This window comes from Mustela erminea, chromosome X (assembly GCF_009829155.1).
Source record: "Mustela erminea isolate mMusErm1 chromosome X, mMusErm1.Pri, whole genome shotgun sequence".
NCBI lineage: Eukaryota > Metazoa > Chordata > Mammalia > Carnivora > Mustelidae > Mustela > Mustela erminea.
Window position 1 is genome coordinate 15,763,176 of NC_045635.1, and position 19,442 is coordinate 15,782,617.

The 19,442-nt window shown below is 43.1% G+C and overlaps 1 protein-coding gene across 29 annotated transcripts in view; it reads right to left on the reverse strand.

The window, feature by feature from the left end:
• The window catches only part of MAP7D2 (MAP7 domain containing 2), a 97,148-nt gene that overhangs the window by 65,811 nt on the left and 11,895 nt on the right, over positions 1-19,442 (reverse strand). The window contains exon 2 of one of the 29 annotated variants that reach the window (XM_032331090.1): positions 6,502-6,578. The exons of 27 other annotated variants lie outside the window; for them this stretch is intronic. The gene's annotated coding sequence lies outside the window, so the exon portion shown is untranslated. Of the gene's footprint in view, positions 1-6,501; positions 6,579-15,347; positions 15,469-19,442 lie in introns of those variants that run through there. One more of the 29 variants, XM_032331092.1, reaches the window with a different exon arrangement.

Genomic DNA, 19,442 nt, shown 5'->3' on the forward strand with positions numbered 1-19,442 from the left:
TGGGTGGCTCAGTGGGTTAAAGCCTCTGCCTTCGGCTCAGGTCATGATCCCGAGGTCCTGGGATCGAGACCCGCATCGGGCTCTCTGCTCAGCGGGGAGCCTGCTTCCTCCTCTCTCTCTGCTTGTCTCTCTGCCTACTTGTGATCGCTGTCTGTCAAATAAATTAATAAAATCTTTTTTTAAAAAAAGTAGTTCTAAGAAATAAAAACAAAATCTTTTAAAAAGGGGGGGGCACCTGGGTGGCTCAATGGGTTAAGGCTCTGCCTTTGGCTCAGGTCATGGTCTCAGGGTCCTGGGATTGAGCACTACCTCAGGCTCTCTGCTCAGCGGGGAGTCTGTTTCCTCTTCTCTCTCTCTGCCTGCCTCTCTGCCTACTTGTGATCTCTCTCTCTCTCTCTCTCTCAAATAAATAAAAACAAAATCTTAAAAAAAAAAAAAAAAGTAGTTCTGTGCTTGGAAGTCATGTCACAGGGCCTTTGGCCCAGTTCAGAACCACTTTTAGACGAGTCTGAGCATTGCTGTTATAGAACCGGTCCAACTCCAGTCCAGAATTCTTTGCAAACTGTAGGTAGCTACTGGTATTTTAAATAAATAGTGTAGGATTGATTGTAAAGATCCAGAAGGGAAAAGTTTGGGGATGATGGAGGCATTCGAGAATTTGGCTATGGAGTTAGGTGCACAGCTATATAAATTCAAACTGTTCACTAAGAATGGGTGAACTTTACAGTTCAACAGGAAGGAATAGGGAAGGAAGAAGGGAGGAATATGGTGGAAGAGAGGAAAGCAAAGGGAACAGAAAAGCAAGCAGAAATAAAGGAAGGGTAGTCACTGTTTTGTAAAAATCTATTTCAGCTACATCGATATGCATATTGTAGTATGTGTTTCTGATTGTGGAGTTATTCATGATCCAAAAAGCTAGAAAGCTCTGTTTCAGGGGAATTACATCTAGGTGAAGGCTGTGCAACGCTGATGGGAATTGCCTGGGGATCTCATTATAACGAGTGCAATTTCTAGTCACTAGGTCTGGGGAAAGGTGAGAATCTGCATTCTGAACAAGCTCCCGGATGTTGCTGATGTTGCTGGTCTGTGAACTGCACGTATAGCAGCAAGGAGCTGAGGTACAAACGGAAGCTGAGCTGGCAGGAATACAGAGACTTAAGATTGTCATTATTGGAAGGATCCTTAGAAAACTCTAATACAGCGTTTCCCAAATGGACATGATCATGGGAACCTTCAAGGAGTACTTACTAAAAATACAGATTCCTATAGTGGTGCCTGGGTGGCTCAGAGGGTTAAAGCCTCTGCCTTCGGGTCAGGTCATGATCCCAGGGTCTTAAAATCAAGCCCCACATCCGGCTCTCTGCTCAGTGGGGAGCCTGCTCCTCCCTCTCTCTCTCTGCCTGCCTCTCTGCCTACTTGTGATCTCTGTCTGTCAAATAAATAAATAAAATCTTTTAAAAAAATATAGATTCCTATAATCAAGATGGTATGGTACTGGTATAAAAACAGACACACCAAACAAGAGGACACAATGGAAAGTCCAGAAATAGAGCCACATATATATGAGTAGCTGAATATTCAACAAAGGCATCAAGGTAATGCAATGGGTAAATAATGGTCTTTTCAAAAATGGTGCTGGAACAAGTGGCTATCCGTATGCAAAAAAGTGAACTTCAATCTGTACTTTGCATCATATATAAAAATTAACTCAAAACAGACCTATAAAACTTCTAGAAGAAAACCTAGGAGAATATCTTCATGACCTTGATGTAGGCAAGGATTTCTTAGAACACAAGAAGCTCAAACTAGAAAAGAAAAAATTGAAAAAAAAGATTGATAAACTTTACTTCAACAAAATTTAAATCTTTTGTTCTTCAAAAAGACACCATTAGGAAAATGAAAGGGCAAGCCAGATAAGTAGAAACTATTCACAATACTGATGTCTGACAAAGAACTCGTATCCAGGATATAATAAAAATTATAAAAGAAAACCACTTGAATTTAACATTAAAAAACTATTGCCCAATCTCACCTGTGAATAAAGATGTAAAATTCGGAAATAGAAGCAAATAAAAAAGTCTTACAGCTAAATAAGCAAGCTCAGTTTAAGAAAAATGGACAAAATACGAGAACAGACACTTCACATGCCAAGAAGCACTTGAAAAAATGCTCAATATCTTTAATCATCAAGAAAATGCGAAGTGGGGGTGCCTGGGTGGCTTAGTCGGTTAAGTGTCTGCCTGTGGTTTAGGTCATGATCCCAGTGTCCTGGGATCGTGCCCCTCCTCAGGCTCCCTGCTCAGCAGAGAGCTTTTCCTTCTGTGTGTGCTGCTCTGCCTACTTGAGTGTGTGCTCTCTGTCAAATAAAATCTTTTAAAAAAGAAAAATAAAATCTTTAAAAATAAATAAATAAAATCTTAAAAAAAAGAAAATGTGAAGTAAAACCACAATGAGATGTCATTATACAACCACTAGAAAAAGAAAAATCTTTTTAAAAATCTCACAAAGGGGCGCCTGGTGGCTCAGTGGGTTAAAGCCTCTGCTTTCGGCTCCGGTCATGGTCCCGGAGTCCTGGGATCGGGCCCCACATCGGGCTCTCTGCTCGGCGGGGAGCCTGCTTCCTCCTCTCTCTCTGCCTGCCTCTCTGCCTACCTGTGATCTCTGTCTGTCAAATAAATAAATAAAATCTTTTAAAAAAATAAAATAAAATAAAATATAATAAAATAAAAATCTCACAAAAATCTGACCATACCAAGTGCTGGAAAGGATGCAAAGCAACTAAATCTCTCCTGAACTGTAGGTTAGAACGTAAACTGGTACGACCACTTGGGAAAAGAGTTTGGCTTTTCCTTTCCCAGTTAAAGCATATACTTATCATGACCCAGCAACTCCACTCTGAGGGATTTGCCCTAGAGAAATGCAAATGCATGTCCACCAAGCAGTTTTGCATGTGGATGCTCACCGGATCTATGCCCCAAACTGGAAACATCCAACTGTCTATCAGCAAGAGAAGGGGTAAAACGGCAATGCAAAGACACCATCCTATATTCTTAGTTCTTCTCAGCAACAAAAGGAATGATTACTTACACGTGCACACACACACACACCACATATGAATCTCAAACACATGCCAGATGAAAGAAGCCAGAGAGAAAAGAGTACATTCTGTAAGAGTCCATGTATAGGAAATGTTAAAAAAAGGCAAAGCTGATCTATGGTAACAGAAAGCAGATCAATAATTGCCTAGGGCTGAGGGTGGGGAGCGTCTACAAGGTGTTTGGACTGACTGGTCTGTATTTTGATCGTGGGAGTGATTCCTGGAACGTATGCGTCTGTCAGAGCACATACATCAGTACACTTAAGATGGGTGCCTTCTCAGGGCGCCTGAGTGGCTTGGCTGGTTGAGCATCTGACTCTTGGTTTTGGCTCAGATTGTGATCTCAGTCAGGGTCATGGCATCAAGCCCCACGTTGGGATCCATGCTTGGGGTGGAGGCTACTTGAGATTCTTTCTCCCTCTCCCTTCTCCTCCCCTTGCTTACTCTCTCTCAAATAAATACTTAAAAAAATAAAATAAAATGGGTGCATTTTCTTGTATGTAAATTATATACACAAAAGAAGACCTGTACATAAATTATATGTAAATACACACACACACACACACACACACACACACACGTTAATTTAAAACGTACAGATTCCCAAACTTCTCAGACCTGGTGAAATGGCACCTCCCAAGAGGAGGCAGAGAATCTGAATTTCCAACAAGCAGACCAGATAGTTCTCAGGATCAGACAAGTGAGGGTAATACTATTTTAGTCCACTTCAAAGAAGCAGAAAAGGAAAGCCTAGTGAGATGAAGTGGCTTTATGAAGGCCCCAGATAAACAGCAAGTGCCCCTGTTCACAGGAACAAGTATGTATCATTATTTTTCCGAGCAGCAAAATGTAGAGGGAACAGGGCAGCACAGGAGGTGAGATGAAAGCAGCATCCATGATGTGCCTACTTTGCCCAAGCAGCAGTTAGTGGGCCTTAATAAAAAGCAGTCAAAGTATTTCCATTGAAGACAACGAGAGCCCAGTTCACATTAATAAATCATTTAAATATCATTCTATCTACATCTGAACCTACTTCTCAGATGCATCCTTGGGTCCGAGAGCTTGAATAGAACCATTTCCCAGGGCACTCTGCCCTCCTGGCACCCTGAGCGCTTGTCCCTTCTCTGAAGAAGCCAGGGGCTCTCTTATCTCTAGGCCTCTGCACAAGCTGCAGCCGCTGCCTGAACACCCCAACCTGTACCCCAAAACATATACTTTCCATACTCTTGGATAAGCAGCTACTTCCTCCAGGAAGCATTCCCTGCTCTACCTTGGTACCCAGATGGGAGCATTCTAGGTGCACACAGCCCTTATCTGTCCTCATCACTGCGGTTGTGATACCTGAGCTCCACCATGTCCTTTTACCTTGTCTCCCACTGTCTTCTCTGCACTCAGCCCAGAGCCCAGCCCTGAGTAGGCTCTCAGCAGGTATTGGCTGTCTGAACACCACGGACAGAATTTCACCCACAGGTCTGTGGAACTATTAAGTCTGGTGTCTCCTCCACCACCCTCTACCTACTGGAGAATTCTTTTCCACAGGAGAAACAAATATCTATACCTGTCACATTTGTTTCTGGGGGTGAAGGACTCCTAGAGCTCCACTGGGAGTGGCAGGATATGGGGGCTAAGCTGGGCTCAGAAAGGTGTTTGCGGACCCAGATACTGCCACCCCAAAACCCAAGCAGGTGTGATTGGGGCCCCCGGGGAAAAACATCATCAAACCAGTTGAGCTGAAAGATCTGCATCCCAGCCACTGGGGTCACTTGGCTTCCACTGTTGAGAAACCTAGTCCTCATCTGGACACAGAGAACTGACGGGTGAATGGCAGCTCTTTTCTTATCGACCCTGACACCATCAATTTTAGAAGCTACAATGGCTTAAATAAGGCTCCTAAAACTTGACTTTGCATCAGAATCACCTGGAAGGTCTATAAAAGTACAATTGCCAAGCTGGACAGCACAAAATTCTGATTCAGAAGGGCTGGAATACAACCCATGAATTTACATTTCTGACAGGCTTCCAGGTGACAATCATGATGCCAGGCTATGACTCACACTTTGAGAAGCCCAGGCTTAAACCACAAAGACATATGTGATTTCATTAATCAAGAGGCATTTAGGGAGTCTTAGTGTTCCTTCAATGGTTGAAAGATAAACAACTGAAGATTTGTTTGTTTTTCTCCTCAGCCATCTTTTCGGCTATCTCTCCCTCATGACCACGAGATGGCTGCCAAAGCTCCAATATCACATTCTCACAGGAGACCAGGTGAAGTGGATTGAAGACGGTAGGAGCCAAAACACGAGGTCTCCTCATGCTCATTTCTCTTTGATTCCAGAAAGACCTCTAGTCTTCACCTTAGATCTTCTTGGCAAGCACTAGGTCCCATGGCTACAAGGGAAACCAGGAGAGTGAATACATGGCAAAGGAGAATGCAACGTTCAAGAATGACTTGGGCTGGGGCGCCTGGGTGGCTCAGTGGTTTAAGCCTCTGCCTTCAACTCAGGTCGTGATCTCAGGGTCCTAGGATCGAGCCCCACATCGGGCTCTCTGCTCAGCGGGGAGCCTGCTTCCCCCTCTCTCTCTGCCTGCCTAATGCCTACTTGTGATCTCTCTCTGTCTGTCAAATAAATAAATAAAAATCTTAAAAAAAAAAAAAAGAATGACTTGGGCTTGAAGTGACTCAGCCTGGCCCCACTGTTCTCCACCCCAGTACCTGGGCTCTGTAGGAAGGGAAGGATGGTTGTGGGATAGGCAGCCAGTAGCCTGCCCCACCATTCATGTTCTTGTGTGGATGCCCCACTGCCAGCCAGTAAGAGGGTGTTCCCAAGCAAGGGCTTCCCCAGCATGCTGCTAAAAAGCAATCTGGCTCCATGCAATAGCTGTTTAACAGAACTCAACAGCTCTTTGGGCCCCCTTTCTCCTTGTAGATGGCTAGTTCTGCCTTTGCCACAGGATGGAGGGGAGAACTAAACAAGAGAATAAATTTGTCCACTTTTTATCTTTACCAGACTAAGCTCTGGAAAGCTACGGACTGTGCTGACTCTATCACGTTTCACAGGTCGGCACATGTCAGGCACTCAGCAAACATTTTCGGAATGGACCAAGAGCTTCATTTAAGTACCTGTCCTTAGACTCTGACAAGACTGTTAATAGAAATGCCTTCTGGATGTTTTCACACTAAAGGAGATGTTGCTGAAATAGAAGCTAGAAGGAAACGAGGACTAACAGAGACGAGAAGCAGAAAAGACCAGAGCGAGGAGTGTTACAGGGTTATGATTCAGCCAGGCTCATGTTTAGACAGGACGTTCAACAGACACCGCCATGGAGGAGGGGGGGTGCAGGTCAGCACCCTCACTCACTACATGCTGCAGGGGTGACAACCAGCCTGCATCTCTCCTGCTGACCTTGAGTGACGGGCAGCAGCTGCCTGGAGCATGGTGTCAGATGCACGTTGAGGCCGCTTCCAGTTGATGACTTGAGTCTAGCATGGCATGCGTGGGATAAAGAACTGTCAGTGCACGTCACACACTTTTTGCTCCCCTGGATAAAATAACTGAGGGATGCTTTGTTTGTTTATTTGTTTAAACAGTTCAATGCAGACCTTGAACTCACAGCCCTGAGGCCAAGACCTGAGCTGAGATCAAGTCAGATGCTCAACCGAATGAGCCACCCCGTCGCTCCCTGAGGGATGTTTAGTTGACCAAAAGAAACTAACTGGCCTGGTCTCTGTGCTCATTTGAAGGTGCCACAAAGCAAACTCACCATTCTTTTCCAAGCCTAGAAAGACTACTCAACATGTCTAACTCCTGAAAGGCAGCAGGCTGTGTGCTTCAGATGTATTTTTTTCTAATCCTTAATACAACTGCAGGAAGTAATACCATTTTACTGATGGGAAAGTGAAGTTCTAAAAGATTTTTTTTTCCCCGAAACAACACTGAGTTAAGGGGCTGAGGCTGTATCTAAAGATGCCTTTGGGGAACACTCTCCCAGCCCCTCGCCTTATCCCCCCGTGGGTCAGAAAGCTTAGCCTGCACCAGACTGCAGCTGACTCTGACCATCTATAATCAGGTCAAACATGGTTCCCTCATGCTAAAACTGACACATGACTTCTACTATCAGAATGCTCACCATTTTCTGTTCTAAGAAATAAACAAAAACCCAAAGTTCCTTCCAAAACAGAAGCTTATTCTATTTCTCTCAACCAAAGTCGACTCTGGAACACAAGGAAAGGCAGGACAGATCTTGTCCTAAGGGTACACTGTGCTTCTCTCTCACGTGGCCCAGAAAATTCCACAGAAACAGCCTGCTGGTACTCGTTCCGAAAGCAGCAATACAGAGATGGAATAGAATAAGAGATAAGTATATGGAGCATGCCTGGAAACGAACATGACTGATGTCTTCTTAACACACAAAAAATAGGGGATTCATTAAGTAAAATCATGACTACCCTTTTTGTCAAGTTTATTTGTTTTGACAAACATGGTTTGCCTTAATTACAGCTACCAGTGGCCAACAGTAAATGATAAAATGTTTTAATTTGCCCACAAGAAACGACAGTATCTACCATTCCCAGGAAAAACCTAACCTCAGCCAAATCTTTCCCGTGCTGATGTTTATTATCAACATTGTTTTATAAAAATTATTTAATAAAACTTATAGTTCTGTGGAAACAAGTAAAATGTGGATGCCACCTAGCCTCTGCTTCCCCAGCATTAACTGTCAAGCTCCAGGCACAACTATAACACCAAGAGGGCTTGAATTCTACTCATGAGACCCTGGTTTATTCCTCACAGAACCTAACCTGGCACCTAGTATATGGCAGGCACATTAAAAAATATGGTCCCTTAATACCAGTTAATATTTATTCATCTCTTACTCTTGGCCAGGCACAGTATTAAGTGCTTTGCTTGTATTATCTTATTTACATCTCACAACAACCTCATGGAGTCAGATTTATTATTCTCCCCTTTCAGAGAGGAGAAGAATCTTCCAAAAAGGAGTGAATTTCTCAAGGTCACCTAGGTAAGAAAAGGAGAACCAGGATTTAATCCCCGGGCATCTGGCTTCGAAAGCAAGAAGAGCACTATACTAAATGAATAAACTATTTATGCCCAAGTGCACCAGACTTTTCTCAATGCCAAGAACAGCGAGTGTCATAGTACAGATATTTGCAGATTCTGAAGCTCCTCTACCATTAAAGAGTATCAAACATTGTTTCTGTTACAGAAGAAGTTACTGAAGAAATTGTGTATTTGATTTGTCCTGAAACTTGCATGGGATCAGGGATCAAGCCTAGGCAGCTTCTGGCCCAGGGGCTCTCACTAATTTAGCTCTTGAGTTCCTTGCAGCCCAGCCAGTGAAAAGAAAGCCAGCTTCAGAGTATAGAATAAAGGCAGGCGCCTTAAAAGGGCGTTCCAGGGCTCAGGAGTGGTCATCTGTCTATCCTTGCTGTTTGGGGATGAATTCCTGCAGCTGTGCCCCATCCTCTTTAAAGGATTTATAGCTAACCTACTACTATTACAAGAGTTTTTTAAAAAAAGAAAAGGAAACTGCCAATGACAAGAGTGCAAGAGGGAGGGCAAGATGGGTGGGTGGCTTATAGTACAATTTAGGGGAGGAAAAAAAAATCACTGTTAAGGAAGTAAGACAGCTAAGGGCGCCTGGGTGGGTCAGTGGGTTAAGCATCTGCCTTCGGCTCAGGTCATAATCTCAGGGTCCTGGGATCGAGTCCCACATCAGGCTCTCTGCTCATGGTATATACAGTTGACCCTGGAACAATCCAGGTTTGAACAACACGGGTTTAAATTATGTGGTTTCATATACATAAGCATTTTTCCCAATACATAAAGTACACTACTGTAAATGTATTTTCTCTTCCTAATTATTTTCTTAATAACACTTTCCCTAGCATACTCTATTGCAAGAATACAGTACATAATCCATATAACACAAAATAGGTGTTAATCGACTTTGTATGTTATCAGTAAACTTTCTGGTCAACAGTAGGTTATCAGTAAATTATGGAGGAGTCAAACATTATATGCAGGTTTTCAACTGCATGGGGGGGTCAGCACCCCAATTCCCAAGTTGTTCAATAACAAAAGTGTGTGAGTTTTATTATTTGCTTCTAATCAGAGCAATCTGAAATCTAAAAATCAATATTGAAAATATTGAAGGTATTTATTGTAAACAATCTGATGTTTGGAAACCAAGTCGTTGCAGAATTTGAGATTAGCACCAGAGAAGGAATAGAACCACTTTCGAGCCAGGTAAGGATATCTGACAAAGCAAACATAGGAGGTGCAATAAAGAAAGGAGCCACAGCTTCCAGAGCATTCCTGAGGAGTCTGACCCATTTGTGAGGTTATTCAACATCCCGTTCCATAAAACAAGGCCTCATAAGTAGCTGAAAATATGTCAGGTAGCAGGGGAGCCTTTCTGAATTTCACTCCAAAAGGCTCACAGTGAGCAGAGTATTCTTGCTAAAGACTGCACAGCATTCCAAGTATTTGATAGAAATATCTTTTTTTTTTTAAGTCATCTCTACCCCCAGCGTAGGCCTCGAACTCATGAGTCTCATGCTCCACCGGATGAGCCAGTTGGGTGCCTCACAAATTATTTTTTTAAGAGTCTTATACTAATCTGCCTTCAAGATTCTGCCTCTCTCCCCAACTCTGGTTCCTAAGAGGCTATAAAATGAGTTGGGGGTGATCGTAGAGCCTTATGAATATACTAAAAACCATTGAACTATATATACACTTCACCAGGGTGACATTTTTGTTAATATGAATTATATATCAATAATAATTTTTAAACTTATTCCTAAAATTCAAAGTCAAAGATAGAATTACCTTATCACCCAGCAATTCTACTTCTGTGTATATATAGTAAAGAATTAAAAGCAGGGACTCAAACAGTACTTGGCCACCCAAGTTCATAGCAGCACTGTTCACAATAGCCAAAAGATGGAAGCAACCCAAGTGTCCATCAACTGAGGAACGGATAAACAAATGTAGTCTATCCACACGATGGATGGAATATTATTCAGCCCTAAAAAGAAATGAAATTTTGATATATGCCACAACATGGATGAACCTTGAGGACATTATGCAAAGTGAAATAAGCCAGTCACAAAAGGATAAATGTTGTATGAGTCCACTTATATGAGGTACCTAGAACAAAGAGACAGAAAATAGAATATTGGCTACCAGGGATTAGGGGGAAGGCATAACGGGGAGTTACTATTTAATGGGCGTAGCTTTTGTTTGAGATGATATAAAGCTCTGGAAAAAGATAGTGCTGACCGTCACATAACATTGTGAATACACTTAATGCCACTGAACTGTACATTTTAAAATGGTTAAAATGGTAAAGTTTATGTTATATATAACTTACCACAATAAAAAAAATTTAAAAACTCAGGGCTCTCTAATCAATGAATACACACTTGATAGCTGCTTCAGAGTAATATGTCAGTACAAAAAAAAAAGTTCAGAAAGCGAATATCCTTTTTTGCATTACAAATATGAGGTCAGAATATTTTACATGCATTAGTCAATGTTCAGTTCATTAGGCAGCTACATTTAATGCTTATACATCCAACTTGGATCATTTGAAGGAAGGATGAAAACCATCACACCATGGATAAACATCTGTGTTTTCCTCTCTCTATTAAGTAGCCTACAACTGTTAAGATAATCCTCTTGGGGCTCCTGGGTGGCTCAGTGGGTTAAAGCCTCTGCCTTTGGCTCGGGTCATGATCTCAGGGTCCTGGAATCACGTCCCGCACTGGGCTCTCTGCTCAGCGGGGAGCCTGCTTCCCCCACCCCCACCCCCGCCTGCCTCTCTGCCTACTTGTGGTCTCTGTCAAATAAATAAATAAAAATAAAATCTTAAAAAAAAAAAGATAATCCTCTCAATCAGGGCTGGCCCATGGAACTTAATGCCATGAAAGGAATGTTCTGTATCTGTGCTGTCCAATACAGTAGCCGTTAGCCACGTGGGACTACTGAGTACTTAAAATCTGACTAGTGCAACTGAGGAGGTAAATTTTAAATTTTATTTAATTTTAATTAATTTAAATAGCCACATGTGGCAACTGGCTACCACACTGGTCAACACAGAGTCTAAAATCCTAAACTTATAGCATACTACTCAACTCTCTTATCTTGCCAAAAGCCATGACAATTTCCACAGTTCCAGAAAGCTGAATGGTGTCTTGATCTCCAGGCCAATTTGTGGAGCAAAACATCTAGTGGTGGGTGTCGAGGAGGGACAGAGGATAAAAAATAACAATTTTTCCTCTAGTCTCCTGTGTTCCCTGTGGAAAATGCTAACTACACAAAGAGGGAGGAGTAAGTTCATCTAGCACAATGAGAAAATGGACTTAGGACAAGTCTCAGACATACTTAGAGAAAGAGGAAAATGAATGCCATTGGCTGAATAAGCTCCTGCATAGGGCACAACTGTATCCTTCAAGAATTTCAATATATAAATTGAGCTTGAGTGGAAGAAAAAGAACCACCATTCCTACGCAGAAACTGGAAAGTACGGCCACAGACAGGCCTCCAGCAACAATATGCTGAATACTTGACAGTGTTGTCCTGCTAACCACAGGACACCTAAATGTAAGTGACTATGAAGACTCACACATGCACAAAGACTGTCCCTTGGTCCTCCACCAGAATAACTGCGCTTATCTATGGCCTCATGGTCCATTTTGTATTTCCTTTATGGTATTTTTCTGCATTAGACTTGGATTATATTAAATTAGAGAAAGCCTATCTCACCAGGTCACTAGCTTCTTGGAAGGCAAAGCCGGGATACAAATATATCAATATAAGTACACTGATACATAGTATATATGTATTTTATAGATTTTATTTTTAAGTAATCTCTACCCCCAACATGGGGCTCAAATTTACAACCCTGAGGTCAAGAGTCACATGCTGTATGGACTAAGCCAGTCAGGGACCCCAAAAATCTATTTTTTATATTCACAGACATAAGATCTGGGATCTTATACTCAATGCACAGATGATGGCCATACAACCTACCTCACGGAGCACCTATGTGCGAGACACTGCACTAAACACTTCCCATGCATTACCTCATACAATCCTCCTGTCAACCCTGTGAGGAATTTCTGTTATTTCCCCATTTTATAAGTAAAGAAACTGAGGCTAAGAATAAAAAAGAAACTAGCCCACATCATCATAGCTACTTAGTGGCTAAACCGGTAACTGATCATATTAAGGTCTTAAATAGTAAATTCTTTGTAAATTTTTTTAAAGATTTTATTTATTTTTCAGAGAGACAGAGAGAGTACAGGCAGGCAGAGTGGCAGGCAGAGGCAGAGGGATAAGCAGGCTACCCATGGAGCAAGGAGCCCAATGCAGGACTCGATCCCAGGATGCTGGGATCATGACCTGAGCTGAAGGCAGCCACTTAACCGACTGAGACACCCAGGTGTCCCAAATTTTTTGCATTTTTAAAATTTTATTGTGGTAAGAACACTTAACATGATCTCTACATTCTTTTTTAAAATTTTATTTTATTTTTTCAGTGTTCCAGGATTCATGGTTTATGCACCACACCCAGTACTCCGTGCAATACGTGCCCTCCTACATTCTTTACATTAAGGATTTTATTTATGTATTCATGAGAGAAAGAAAGAGAGAGAGGCAGAGGGAGAAGCAAGCTCCCCAAGGAGCAGGTAGTCCAATCCGGGACTCGACCCCAGGACCCTGGGATCATGACCGGAGCTGAAGGCAGATGATTAGCTGACTGAGCCACAGCACCCCTCTTAATAAACTTGTAAATATACAATACAATATTGTTGACTCCACATACAGTGTTATACAGAAGATCTCTAGAACTTAACTCATCTTGTTTAACTGCAACTTTATGTCTGTTGATTAGTAACTCCCCATTTCCTGCTGCCCACCTCCTGGGAACCACCAATCTACTCTTTGATTCTGTGAATTTGTCTATTTTAGATGTTTCATATATGTGGAATATCTGTATATAGTATTTGTCTTTCCATGACTGGCTTATTTCATAATGTCATCAAACGTCCATCCACGTTGTCACATACTGCAGAATTTTCTTCCTTTTTAAGGCTAGATATGGGGCACCTGGGTGCCTCAGTCAGTCAAGCATCTGCCTGCAGCTCAGGCCATGATCTCAGGGTCCTGGATCAAGCCCTATGTCCAGCTCCCAGCTCAGCAGGGAGTCCGCTTCTCTTGCTCTCTCTGCCTTTCCCTCTGCTTATGCTCTTTTTTGTCTCTCTTTCTCTCCCAAATGAATAAATGGAATCTTAAAAAAAAAGGCTAGGTAATATACCACTCTATGTATATACCACATTTTCTTTATCCATTCATTTGTACATAGATATTTGTTAGGTTGTTTCCACATGTTAGCCCTTGTGAACAGTGTTAAAATCCCTGAGATCTGGATTTTAATTCTTTTGGATGTATACTCAAAAGTGGGATTGCTGGATCATATGGTATAGTTCTATTTTTACTTTTTTTTGAGGAAACTTTATACTGTTTTCCACAGCAGCTACACTGTTGCACTTGCATTCCCACTAACAGAGCACAAAAGTTCCAATTTCTTCACATACTCACCAGCACTTGTTGTTTTCTGTTTTTTGATAATGGCCATCTTAACAGATATGAGGTGATATCTCATATGTAAATTCTTAACTGGAGAAAGAGGTAAAGAGGCTACATAATGGGGAATCTGTGCAAAGAGTTAGAGAAGGGAGACACCAATGTCACAGAAGTAAACACCAAACAAAACATCATGTAGGGAACTGGGCCCCACAGAAAGCCCCGGTTCCTTATGGAAACTGGGAGATTTTCTCAAAAGGATGCTGAGTTGTTGTTCTGCCTGTTCACAGAGGGCAACGCAAGAGAAGAGGCATTTAGAGGAGAGAGGTCTATATGACCATAAAGGACTTCTTGACGTATGAGGTAAGGGGTGCCCCTCCAGCCTCAGAGAATGTGAAGCAAAGATCTACTGTCTGTCCTAGAAAAATTTAACATGCACCTGCTTACAGTACTCCCCATGTTTTCTCTCAAGATGCCCTCGAGACCTGGAGTCAACAGAGGGGATCTCCAAAAGGCCAGGCTTTGGTCTGAGTGTGGGAAGATCAGCTCTCAGCAGGAATGCAGCCACATGACTTTTCCAAAACTCAGATACATCAGGCAGAGAGACAAAGACATCCAGGAAGTCACAGGGACTCCATAAACATAGCCATGACTCTGTTCAACCTATCCCAGTCCTCCCGGTATGTGTGTTGTCCACACCACCCAAGGCCCAGGCATGCCTCCATTCTGGCATGGCTGGCTTGACTGAAGATTATCTTGTGAATCACATGTGTACCTACGCAAATCGCTAAAGCTGTGACATTGTTAGTATGTCTCAACAGGGACCAATAACCCCAGCATAGGCCCAACGCAGTAACTCCTACCCTGAGCTAGTATTTTTCTCAAAAGACAAACTCCTTTATTTTTTTTAAGATTTTATTTATTCATTTGACAGAGAGAGAGAGAGAGAGAGAGAGAGATCACAAGCAGGCAGAGAGGCAGGCAGAGAGGTGGGGGGTAAGTGGGCTCCCTGACGAGCAGAGAGCCCAATGTGGGACTCAATCCCAAGACCCTGAGATCATGACGCAAGCCGAAGGCAGAGGCCTACCCCACTGAGCCACCCAGGTGCCCCGACCAACTCCTTTATGATCTAAATTCTGACAAATCAGGTCTTCTCAGTGACAGAGAGGTTTTCTCATGAGCGCCAAAGAAGTCCTCTGCCACATCCATACCAACATTTTTCTCATACACATCATACCCCACAGGGTCAAAGTAATGCCAAGCTGTAGGAATGCTGCCAATATGTTGGTGCCTGGAAAGAAAAGACTGAGGCCCTGAAACCTTATAGCCCTCATGAAACCAGGGGTGTGCCCAGCAAAGGAAACTGGGAACAAACAAGAACAAGAGAACAGTTACTCATATTAGAATCTTCCCAAAGGAAGACACAATCCTGTCTGCCTTTTGTCTAATACTAATCCCTCCTTCCAGGTTTATCTCCCTAGTGTCAAGACATTTGTACCCACCGCTCTGTGTTTAGGGGCATTACAAATTCTTTTCTACTCTGGCTTCACCTTCCTCAGAAATTCCAGCCTCAAGTCTTCAAGGTGGGTTTAAGTCTACACGCAATACATTCCTTGAGATCAAGAAACCCCACTCACCTTCCAGTCCTTCTGCAAGTCAGAAGCCGCAGTGTGTTGCTATACTTCAGCAGAATCCAGGGAAAAGGAAAACCAGACAGTGCTAAGGTCCAAGACCAGACTCCCCAGAAGACTGCCTGCTGGAACTGCATTCCCCTCTCATTTACATATAAGGTGAAGTCATTTCCAACCAACGCCCTCAGGAGTTGAGGCTCACAGCTCCTTCTACAGCATTACTCACTTATAGATTATCTATCTTGGGAAAGACAACAGTGTGCAAAAGTTAGAAACCAGATTATCTGCTCTGGTCCTACTTTTTATTTGGGAGAAACTCTACTTCAAGCCACAGATGGGACCATAAGCACAGGCTTTCATTTACATCTTCAGCTCTGCTCACTTCTCTATTTAAAAATGCCCTCAGTCATTATTTACCATCCAAGGAGCCTCTACTGAACCAGGTACGACCTGCTGCATGAAGGATATGTGGCTTGGGCAAGACAGAAGCACGTAAACAAATATTTATAATACTGTGAAGTTGCGGGGCGCCTGGGTGGCTCAGTGGGTTAAAGCCTCTGCCTTCGGCTCAGGTCATGATCCCAGGGTCCTGGGATCAAGCCCCGCATGGGGCTCTCTGCTCAGCAGGGAGCCTGCTTCCTCCTCTCTCTCTGCCTGCCTCTCTGCCTCCTTGTGATCTCTGTCAAATAAATAAATAAATAAATAAATAAAATCTTTAAAAAAAATACTGTGAAGTTGCAATAAAGCTGTATCGCTGGGATGCCTGGGTGGCTCAGTTGGTTGGACAACTGCCTTTGGCTCAGGTCATGATCCTGGAGTCCCGGGATCGAGTCCCGCATCGGACTCCCAGCTCCGTGGGGAGTCTGCTTCTCTCTCTGACCTTCTCCTCGTTCATGCTCTCTCTCACTGTCTCTCTCTCAAGTAAATAAATAAAATCTTTAAAAAAAAAAAAAGCTGTATCGCAGCAAAGGAGGACATACTGTCTGAAGGTGGTAGCTGTAGATGTACCCCCACATTCCCATCAGAATGGCTAAAATTAAAAAGACAGACAATACCAAAAGCTGACAAAGATGTGGAGGAACTGAAACTCTGATGCTTTCCTGATGGGAATGCAAAATGGCACAGCCATGTGGTAGATAGAATAACACCTTCTCCCTCATCCCTGCCAAGAAGTCTAAATCCTAATCCCTGGAATCTGTGGAAATGTTACCTTATGTGACAAAAAGGCTTTTGCAGATGTGACAAAGTAACGGTTCTTGAGATGAGATTATCCAGGATTTTCCAAGTGGGCCCAAAGCAATCACAGGAGAGGCAGGAGAGTGAGGGTGAGAGAGGAGATATGACGATGAAACCAGAAGCTGGAGAAAGAGATACTGGAAGATACTGCCCTGCTGCTGCCCTTGACAACAGAGGAAGGAGTGAGGAGCCACTGAATGCAGGCAGCCTCTAGAAGCTGGATGGAGAAGGCAAGGAAATGGGTTCTCACCTTACAGTCCCCAGAAAGGTTTTACTGACACGTATTTTAGGACTTCTGACTTCTAGAATTATAAGATAATAAATTTAGTTGCTACAAGCCATTACATTTGTGGTAATTTATTAAAACAACAATAATAAACTGCTTCCAACTCTTTGAAAACAGTTTGGCACTATCTGCTAAAGCTAGACATATGCCTACTTTATGACCCAGCAACTCTACTTCTAGGCATACATGAGCAATAGAAATGCTTTTGTATGGGCACCAAGAAATGTGCACAAGCATGTTCATTGAAGTTTTAGTCAAAAGAATAAGAAGCTGGAAATAACCCATGTGTCTATTAGCAAAAGAATGGATAAAACCAACTATAGTAGTACTCACACAATGTAATACTGCTCAGAAATAAAAGTAAATGAACTGCTGATAGATACAACATGGGTGAATCTTATAGACATAACACTGAATGAAAAAAAAAAAGTCACAAAAGCATATACTTGGGACACCTGGGTGGCTTAGTCGCTTGAGTGTCTGCCTTTGGCTAAGGTCATGATCCTGGGGTAGAGCCCAAGGTCGGGTTCCTTGTTCAAGAGGGAGTCTGCTTCTCTCTCTGGCCCTCCACCTGCTGGTGCTCTTGCTCTCTCTCTCTCTCTCCCTCTCAAATAAATGAATAAAATCTTTAAAAAAAAAGTATATACTTGATGAAAAGGTTCTGGAGATGGATGGCACTGATGGTTGCTCAACAATGTGAATGTCCTTAATGCCAACAAAATTAAAAATTGCTAAAGTAGTTTTAGATTATGTATATTTTGCCATAATAAAAATGGGCATGCTACACGAATCCACTTTAACAAAGCTCAAAAATAAGCAAAACTAAACCACAGTGCAAAGTGGTGAGGGGGCACCTGAGTGGCTCTGTCAGTCAAGCGTCTGACTCGTGATACTCATGATTTCAGCTCAGGTCATGACCTCCTAGGTGGTGAAAGTGAGCCCTGTGTAGCACGCCATGCTCAGTGTGGAGTCCGCTTGAGTTTCTCTCTCCCTCTCCCTCTGCTCCTCCCCACCACACGCAATTCTCTCCGTATCTCAAATAAATAAATAAATCTTTAAAAAAGAGGTGAGGAAAATGGTTCCCTTTGGGGGCCACTGTCTAGGAGGGGGCATGAGGAAGCTTTCTAGGTGCTGGAAATGTTTTTTGATCTGGGTTGGTTATACAGGTGTATAAGAAAACACTCATCAAACCATGTCTAAGATCTGTATGCTTTAGTTTACAAATGTCAACCCCAAGTTTATTTGCACATGACCTGATTTATGTTATCAACACCAAAACGGAAATGGGGGAGAAAAGGAAAATCTACCAAAAGTATGTGGTCAGGGAAGGCTTCAGGGAGGAAGTGAGATGTGACAGAAGTACTAAAGGATGAACATGGCAGATACAGAGAGGAAGGGAATTCTGGGCACAGGGAAGAGCATGGCCATGAGCAGTGAGGTGCGGGGGTGGTGGTGTACAGAGTGTGCTGGCCAGAGAAAGGGGGCTGAAAGGGTAGGTGGGAGCCCCATTTAAACACACCTGTCTTATCAGTAGTCTAGACTATGCTCGTGCTAGGCAGATGTCAGAGGAGGTTAGGTAAGAGGGTGATAAGATGAATCCATAACAGGAGGGTGACATGGATGGAGGGACAGAGACCTCTAAGGCTCTTGTAATAATGGCCAGGCCCCAGATGACAGGTCTAAGCCAGGCAATAGTGATGGGGTCACAAGAGATAAAGGGAGCAGAAGTCCCTGCTTGGTTGTAATGGGGGAGGTTAAGGGGAAATGTGGTAAGTCTGCTGGCTCCAAGCCTACTTGGCTGGTGATCCCCATAACAAAAGGGTGAAGACAAACCTACCCTTCCCCTTGCCTCCTGAGCTGGCAGTGGAGGAACACAGTTATCTCAAGAGCTGGAAAGCATCAATCAGATTTCCTAGCGTACCATCTTACAGACAAGCAATTGAGTTTTTCTCATGGGCCAACACCTGTGGCCACAGTTTGTAAGGAACAAGCTGGAACAAGAGAGGTGAGGCTTATCTACTTGACTGATTACATCCTAGAGAAGAGGGAACATGACTCATTCAGCGTGCTGCCCAATGCCCCCAAATGCCCTCACCAACTTCACCTTCTACCACAGGGCTCTCTGGCCTAAGCCTATGGTCTCAGTCCCTGCCAGTCTCTCACTGGAAAAGTTCTCCCCACAGGCCACCCAAATCCTATATAGCTAAGGGTCTGGTAATGCCTTCTAAGTCAATCCAATTTATCCTCCCACCAATCTGTATAGGCAAAAATGTGGCAGGGATAGAGAGGAGCTGGCTGATCACGGGCACCCCAGTGCCACCAGGAACCAGAAATAAGTCTTGGGTACTAGATCCCATCGTGGCCCTACAGATCTGATATGAACCACACAGGAGGTAACTTCTGGGTTCTGTACTTGATGGCTTGTGCACATCTGAGAGTGACTGAATAACAACAACCAAATACCACATCTTGTAAAGGAGAAACCAAGAATAGATGAGTTTTAAGCAACTAGTTTAAGGCCTGAAACTTATTCCTCATTTCTGATCCTCATCTGGCAAGGTTAGTCAACATTTAGTTAA